Source organism: Sus scrofa, chromosome 17 (assembly GCF_000003025.6).
Source record: "Sus scrofa isolate TJ Tabasco breed Duroc chromosome 17, Sscrofa11.1, whole genome shotgun sequence".
NCBI classification, from domain to species: domain Eukaryota; kingdom Metazoa; phylum Chordata; class Mammalia; order Artiodactyla; family Suidae; genus Sus; species Sus scrofa.
The window spans coordinates 16,198,042-16,207,117 of NC_010459.5; the positions used below are offsets into that span (position 1 = coordinate 16,198,042).

The window sequence follows — 9,076 nt, forward strand, 5'->3', positions numbered from 1 at the left end:
AAAATAAAGTATACAGCTAGACCTTTTTGACTACCTGCATACCGTATCGGGGACTCTTTTTGATCTATCCTTAGTCCTGAGTTTAAAGCCTGGATAGTGAAGTTGGGTTACCTCAACTTTTGAGTTGTCTCTGAATGGGGGATCCTGACTGGGGTTATGAGTGATTATGGCTTATTGATTGAGTGAAAACTTTTTTCCTACATATGTCTATTTTCTTATAATGTAGTTCCTTTCGGTTACTCCATAGTTCATTTAGCATGTTGTCTTGATTGAGGTGTTTGTCAACCGCGATATCCTCAAATTTAGGAGTTCTACCTAGGTTTGCTTCTGACAGTGAAAATTAACACAAGGCTTTTGTAATATTGCTTAAACATCCTCTTCCCAGAAGTCAAACTCACTTCCAGAGGGTTTAGGAGAGGGGGACAAATGGGTGAGTCCTTTGTGAAATATAAGAGTTTTAAACTTTCTGTTTTTAGTGGATATTTGAGTCATATTTGCCTGGGGGATTCCCTTAATGAAGTTCATATTTGTTTTGTTTTCAGCACTTATTGTTTATAAATTCTGCCAGTTATAAGGTACAACCAAATATCCTCTATGTCAGTGCTATCTATAAAGTAGAGATGAGAGCAAGATAGGTGCAGGTAATATGCAACTAAGTTGTTCTTGTTCTCACACTCTAGTCTCCTGATGTCTCAGAGAGGTGTGGGGAAAGATACACACATTTCTCATGCCAGAAGATGCATGCCAGTGGATCTAAAGAAGTCTAATGTGAACAAAGAGAAGGTAAAGAGATTTGCATGACTTCTTGAAGTTGAGGACATCTTGGCGCAAAAAGCACCATGAATAGAATTTTTTTTATCTTTTTAGGGCTACACTTGTGGCATGTGGCAGTTCCTAGGCTAGGGTCAAATCAGAGCTATAGCTGCCAGCCTACACCACAGCCACAGCAACACCATATCTAAGCCACATCTGCAACCTACACCACAGCTCATGGCAATGCCAGATCCTTAACCGACTGAGCAAGGCCAGGGATTGAAACTGCATCCTCATGGGTACAAGTCAGATTCGTTTTGGCCAAGCCACAATGGGAACTCCACCATGAATAGAATTTGATGTCCAAAGTAGAGTGTGATAAAGTACATTACAGAAGATGCCAATAGAGGAAAGGCCTTCAACTTGCCAGATAAATATTCTACATTGACACAACACAAACCATCCAGTAAATAAGATTTCTTGGAGTTCCCTGGTAGCTCATCAGGATCTGGAATTGTCACTGCTGTGGCTTGAATTGTCACTGTGACTTGAGTTCAGTCCCTGGCCTGGGAACTTTTGCATGCTGTGAGAGCAGTCAATTACAAAAAAAAAAAAAAAAATTTCTCATCAGGGAGAAAGAGAGAAGGGAAATAACACCAAATTAACAAGGTTTCCTTCCAAGCTTGCTTAGCCACTAGCATGATGGTTAAGTGGCCCTGTTGATCTTGGCTGGTCTGACTTATATGCCTGGGTGTTGGCTGGATATTAACCCATCCAGTATGCACTTGGCTAGAGTGTAATGGATGATGCAGTTTTGCTCCACACTTCTCATCCTCTCATAGACTAGCTCAGGCATGTTCTCATGACATTTGTATAAGGGCAGGAAAAGAAGCAGAAACACACATGCTGCTTTGTAATCCTCTATAAACATCAATCTGCTAACGTCCTATTGGACAAAACAAATCACATGGACACACTGAGAACCAAAATGAGGGGAAAGAGATTCTACCTCTTCAGGGAGAAAAACAGAAGTTTTATGATACATGGGCAAGTTTGGAGGAAGAGACTCGAGGGAGAGATTGGAGACAGTACTCATTCTACTACGAGGGAGAAGGGAGAGGGTGGGAGGGAGAAGCTGAAAGGCCTGCCAGAAGTGGTAGTACATACGGCCTGAATTAAGGAATAAACAGTAATAAAGAACTGTGAACATTTTCAGATGCAGAGATCAATTTGTGTTTTAAAAAATTTCATCTCCATTAGAAATCTAGATCTAGAGGAAATCTTCAGAGCCATTCAGTTCACTCCTAATTAAATATCCGTGAAGAGAAAATTCATATCCTCTGCCTCCCTCCGAGTGTTCATTGTCAATTTTTCCCTAAAATCAAGCTGTCATTATTTGTTTCCTTTAAGAACATCCTTTTCTCTGCTAAGCTTGAGAAAAGCAGGTCTGTAATCTTCCACTGACTCAAAAAACCATTTCCTGTCCTGATGGGCTGCACTAATTTTTGAACTGGTTTATTTCTCAGAAATATCTGTCTGAGTAACTTTGATCATTTATATAAGCTTACCTAATACATCAAAAAAAAAATTCTCCTAAATCCTTTGTAGGTGCAAGAATAAAAATGAGTCTTAATAATGCTGATAAGAACCTGATCACTGTGGTGAAAAGCTGAACTGTTACTTCCAGTCTTGTCTGACATACTGTTCTTTACATAATCTAAGATCAAATTAATACATTAGTGGTCTCATTATCAGGCTGTTTATAAAACTTGAGATCCAGTCTGACTCCTGGATCCTTTCCTGTTGTCTGTGTCCAGGCAGGTACCCCTCAACTTGACTGATATAATTTCCCCTCAAGTTAGGGAACATCTTTCACTGATTAAGAGTGAAACACTGACTTAACATTCCATTTTCAGAATCTGGTTTACTTACAGGCAGGTATGAAGTTCATGCTGAATTACTTATAACTATAACCCAAACCCTGAAGAAAAATATAGGCTGATATTAATTTCGATAGAGCTATCTCTTTCTTTGGGACAATTACCTCGAAATGCTTTTACAAGCACCACTTTCCTCTTTTTCTGGAGCAGAATACCTTTGCTATAGTTTCATCTGCCCTCAATTATCGCTCTCTCAAATCCAACTGGGAAATGTGTCCTAAAATATCTTTAATCTAGGAAAGGAGACAGCCAGTTAAAAGGACAATTGCGGTCAATAGTGAAGTGGCAGGGATTTATCTGAGATTTTAACCATTATTGTAAAGAGAGAAGAATACTGTTGGGGAGGAAGTGGGAATAGTGAAGAGGAGACATTTCTAAATTGGAAATTTAAGAATAAGCCAAATAAAGATTGGTGAAGATGATTTAGACAGAAATGAACATGTGCAAAGGCATACAGTGAGAAATATCCTTCTTTAGATTGTTATATGGTGGGTTACATTATCACATTTTTTTAATATTAAACATTACATGTCTGGAATAAATCCCACTGGGTGGTGGTACTTTATTCTTATTATACCATTTTTAATATATTACCAGATTGGATTTTCTAATATTTCATTGAGGGCTTTTGTGTATATCTTCATGGAGGATATTATTGTATATTATTATTATTACTTTTTTTTATGGCTATACCCATGGCATATGGTAATTCCAAGGCTAGGGGTCAAATTGGACTTAAGTTGCAGGCCTATACCATAGTCATGACAACACCAGATCTAAGCTCCATCTGTGAACTTTGCTGCAGCTTATGGCAACACCAGATCCTTAACCCACTGAGTGAGGCCAGGGATCAAACCTGCATTCTCAGGGACACTATGTCAGGTTTTTAATACACTGAACCACAATGGGAACTCCAGGTATACGATATTCTTGAATTATCTTTATCTGATTTTGGTATTAGGATCATGCTGGCCTCATAAAATTTGTTCAGAAGAGTTCCCTAATCTTCTATTTTCTAGAAAAGTAATAAAATTGTTATTATTCCTAACATTTTTAAAGAGTTCACTAGTCTGGGTTTTAAAATAATGGATTAAATAAATATCTTTAATGGTAGTAAAACTACACATATTATCTATTTCATCTTAAGTGAGTTTTGAATATTTTTGTGTTTTGAGGAATTATTTATTTCATCTAAGCTTTCAAATTTATGAATATAGAATTTTTTCAAAGTATTCCTCTTGTTCTTTTGAAGTCTATGGGGTATCTGTAGTGATACCTCCTGTTTTACTACTAATTTATTAGTAATTTATGTTCAATCTCCCTCCTCTCTCCTGTTCTCTCTCTCCTCATTGGTGAGAGTTCATTTATTTTATTTTTCTAAAGATCTACCTTTTAATTTAAAATTTTTTTTCTGCTTTTTCATTTGTTTGTTTTTCAATTTCACTAATTTTAGTACTTTTTAGATATTGTTTCCTTCCTTCTTTCTTTGAGTTTGATTTGTCTTCTATAGCTAAACAGTGGGAAGGAAAATTGAAAGGAAGAAAATAGTAAATTCATCTCCTAGTTTTGTATACTTTATAGCCTTCTTTCTAAAATGCCTGCTGTTTTTTATATATCAGAGTCTTCAAATATCTGACTTATATATTCTTCCTGGGATTTTGGATATAATCAGTGAAAACAACAGAATGCCCTTTTATTGGCTACTCAAACAGCCTGAGCTGTGTTTCCATTCATGATGTAACTTTCAAAGTGAATTTACAAAGCAACTGGATTCACATGGTGAGTGCATTCCAAGGAAGGGAGTATGTATTAAAAATAATTTTGCTTTATATTTTACAAAGTTTAGATCTATATTTAGATAATTACAAATAGTTTTTTTGTCTATTTAAATACTTTACAGGATAATGAAAAAATAAGAGGAAATATAAAAATTCTCTATTGTAGTAGATTGTCCTGTGCAATCACTGTGAAAACTGAGTATGCTAGCAGATTTCCCAAATGGCACCATATCAGTGGGCTCACTGATATGCTCTTCTCTACATCAGTGGTGTTCAGCAGAACTTTCTACAGTGACACAGTGATATCTGTGCTAGCCAACATGAACCACTAGCCACATGTTGCTATTGATTACTTGAAACCTGGTGCATGTGTCTGAGAAACTAAATTTTAGTTTAATTTAATTTGAACAAATTCAAATTTAAGTTGAAACGGCTATCTGTTGCTATGGCTATAATTCATATCATAAGTCTTAGAGATATGAAGTAACATCCTTGAAGGTCTTAGAAGGCAAGCAGAGGGGAGTGACTATGGGAGAAAGAACATGAACTTCGGTTTAGAAAGCTCTAAACGGAGGTGCCAGCATAGTCAATTCTAAGCTAACCAAGGTAAAAATGTTATGAAAATACCGAACTATTTTACAAAGATGCCATAACACAAGGCCTGTTGAATTTTCAATTCTAACTGACCTTAAATGGGGGAAATTTAACTTTTGTCTTTGTTAAAGCAGTAACTTATTAAGCTGAGCATATCACTCCTATCTGTTAACATAATTTTGTCTTGAATATGTCATCCAGATAATTAGCTGTTCTTCTATTTTTGTGTCATGCATAAACTTAATAATTTAATCACTTAATGCCTTTATTCAAGAAGTTTATCAACTTTGTGAATGACAAAGAAATAGGAATGTATCTTTTTGTAATTGCATTGAAATTTTCTTTTCAAGTGGACCCTGTTTTGTTAGACAGACTCAAATCTTTGGTTTTTTGTCTTCAAAGAAGTCAAGGAATTCCTGGTCAAATACCTTTTTGAAAAAAAATTCAGAAATAAAAATTTTGAGTCCTTCTCTTTGGCTCATTGGTAATGATCCCAACTAGTATACATGATCACACGGGTTCAATTCCTGGCCTAGCTCAGTGGCTTAAGGATCTGGCATTGCCGTAAGCTGTGGTGTAGGTCACAGACCAGGCTTGGATCTGGCATTGCTGTGGCTGTGGTATAGGCCGGCAGCTACAGCTCCAATTAGACCCCTAGCCTGGGAACTTAACATATGCTGTGGGTGTGGCCCTAAAAAAAAAAAAGACCAAAAAAATTTTTTTGAGATAAAAAATAAAAATATTTACCAATGATATTTACCAATATTAAGTATAAATATTTATACTTAGAAAAAGAAATGAGATTAATTTAGTAGGACTTGTAATAAAGAGGTAATATTATCCCAATTTGCAAATGAGAAAACTGTAACACAGTGAGATACTCAGTTTACATAAGGTCAAGTAGCTAGGAAGTAATGGACCAGGAAGTAGAAATCAAGAACATCTGACTCCACTTCCTGTGACTTTTCCACCTGACCACTGCCACTGTAATAGGTGGCCTTTAAGATGGTCCTCAAAGATTCTTCTCTCCTGGTATCCCCTTCCCTTGAGTAATTTGCTTCTAAACATTAGAATACAATGACACAACCCTAGAAGCAAGTCTGCAAGATGCTTAGTCCAATCTGACAGTTGAATAAACTGATGTTCACTTTTCACACTTATTCAACTGTGTACCCAAATTGGGATAAAAATATAGATTTTATATAGATTTTATATTTTTAGAATGTGTGACCTCTCCACATGTTGCTTATTATAAGATCAAATTTACCTTCTAGTGTTAAAAGTTCAGCGCTCCTTTATTATGCATATTCTAGTCTTTGGGACATACATACCCACCTTGGTCCCTTGCATCTAGGTTTCCCTCCGCGGTGCTTCTTGTTTTGGATTACAGAGCATCGTCCTTCTATGTTGTTCCCTATCCTAGAATGGAGTTTTATAGTTTTATTTATATTAGAGTGTTAAACACATGTGCACGTTCACAGTGATGTATAGTTCTTTATGCATCTGCTTCACAGAAAGATGCTCCAGCAACATCATGAACGGACATTATGTTTGGAGGTTTCTTAGTCATTCAAAATCTCTCATGGGGCTGGAGTAGACCCTGGAGGAGATTTTTTTCCCCTAACAGACACTTTTGGTAGAGAAGCTTACAGGAGAGGGTGCTGGAGTTCAGTTTTTGTCAGAGGTATAATCTATACACATATTATGCCAAAAAATTGCAAATTAACACCTGCTTAAGGGGTTTACTAAGAAGAGGAACCCATGAGGATGTCACTGGCTTGCCAATTAGAAAGGCTAGAGCAGCTTCCCTCCTCAATGTCAGCAGGAAGGACAAAGCAAAAGCAAAACGAGGGTAGGTGGTCCTGGGCTGAATTGAGTACCGTCATGTTGGAGACAGTGTATTCCTGAAAACTAAAAGCAGGAAATGAACTTATCTGAACCAGGCCAGATACAATCAATTCAGCATGTGTTTAAATACTATACTAGGTGCACATTTGTGAATATCTACTTATGTTTTTCAGCCCTCCTCCCACCTCCCTCTGACTTATGACTCCTCAAGGCATTCAGCATTGAAATAGGGCTTTCAATTGACGTGGTTAAAAAGGAAAAAACAGCCTTTATTATATTAGAAATCTAAGCAGATTCTAGTTTTAAAACTGGTCTCCTCTTCTTCAGTTTTTGTAGGACAGATGTTTTTTCTAGTAATCATCATTAAACTGTGCATCACACACAGATCTTATAGTCTTTTGCTCTTTTCTTTTTGGCTAGAGAGAGTAATCTATGAGCAACCTCAACACATAAGAATGAGAAGCGACTTCTGTTTTGATGCTTTTTTCCTAAATGATGTAAGCGAATAGGGCTGTGGCAAAGAGCTCACCTCACCAAGGCCAACTTGGTAGCAGGCCACTCAATGCTATCAATTTTGCATTCCCAGCTGGTGTCCCAACCTCGTTTTAATAGAATGTTCTGCTTGTGGCCCTCACAAACTCCCCACTGCTTGCTGAGGTGGATTAAAAGATGCAAACTCACTGAAATACGCCAAAGAATATAATGGTCTCTACAGAAGATCTGGCTGTGTCAACCAACAAAAAGTTCCAGCTGTGGCCGCTGTGTGGAACAAAGGGAACTCTTGGCTTAACATGGAGTGCATGCTTCTGACGTTCCAGTTCAGGCAAGAAATAAATAAAGCTATTACAAAGCCCTTGACCAGATGTGTCTGACATAGTCTAAAATCTGTTTGCACAGAAACTTCGCTATCAACGTGGCTCATTCTTATAGCAACGGACATCTGTTCCTAGAGGCAAATGGGGGGTACAGTCCATAATCACAGTACAGACCTGATCTGGCTAGCCTCTTTGAACTGCCTTTTCCCTGGGTGCTGTTGTTCACATTAATCTGTATAGTCTCAGTCATGTGTGGGTCAATGATTTATTTAACACAGAATCTGAATGCTTCTGTGTCATGGAATCAAACTCTGTCCAATAGTCAAAGACTTGAAAATTTCCATTTGTTTTCCAGAAGCAGTTGTACACATTCCCCATAGATAACTTGACACTGTTATGCCCTGTCACAGTTTACATCTGTCTTTGACTTATATTGTTCCTAAGGTTGGCTATTGATCATTGTTCTCATATGAATCCTTCATTACTCTAATTGGAACCATTTATAAACACATTCCTTGGACAGATGACAAAAGGATCCATGATGGACAACTTCTTATTCAAAACAGCTGCTCAATATGTAAATCAAAAGCTGTTAAAGATTGTATTGAGCTGAGAACAATTATACAAGGTTCTAGCCTGTTGTGAATTAAAATGACTGCATTAGAGCTTAAGAGATTTGTAAAGGGAGTCTTTCTTTTCAAGAATGCCAGTCTAAATTCAGCTCAGGTCGTTGACAAGTAATATCACATGAAAATAATGTAAAATAAATCTATGCTCTCAACTTTATGTTATTAATAGATAGATGACATCTTCCAAAATCTCTATTTACTGCAGCCAGTTCTTTGGTTGTCTTATCTGAAAACTTAAAGACTGAAGGTCACAACTAGACTAAGGAACTTAATTTAGAATTTGTTTTAAGTTTTAGAATTTAGAAAATGTTCATCATTTTAGACATATTATGAGATTTTCTTTAAATTACTCTTAGTTCTGCTTACAAACACACAGGATTTCTCCTTCCCCTTTTTATCTGAAACTGAAAGGCAAACTGAATAATCTGGATTTCCTGCTGTGGCTCAGTGGTAATGAACCCTACTAGTATCCATGAGGACGTGGGTTTGATCCCTGGGCTTGCTCAGTGGGTTAAGGATCCAGCTTTGCCATGCGCTGTGGCGTAGGTCGCAGACACAGTTTGGATCACCCATTGCTGTGGCTGTGGTGTAGGCTGGCAGCTGTAGCTCTGATTCGACCCCTCGCCTGGGAACCTCCATATGCCAAAGATGCAGCCCTAAAAAGCAAAAACCAACAATCAGAAAAAAAAAAACCTGGATAATCTTTTAGGGGACTATGA

General features: G+C 37.3%; 1 long non-coding RNA gene across 1 annotated transcript; it reads left to right on the forward strand.

Annotated features, from left to right (window-relative positions):
• LOC102164072 lies at window positions 652–8,842 on the forward strand. The gene is made up of 3 exons (XR_308647.2): window positions 652–783; window positions 4,313–4,472; window positions 7,500–8,842. It is a non-coding gene; the product is annotated as an uncharacterized LOC102164072 (long non-coding RNA).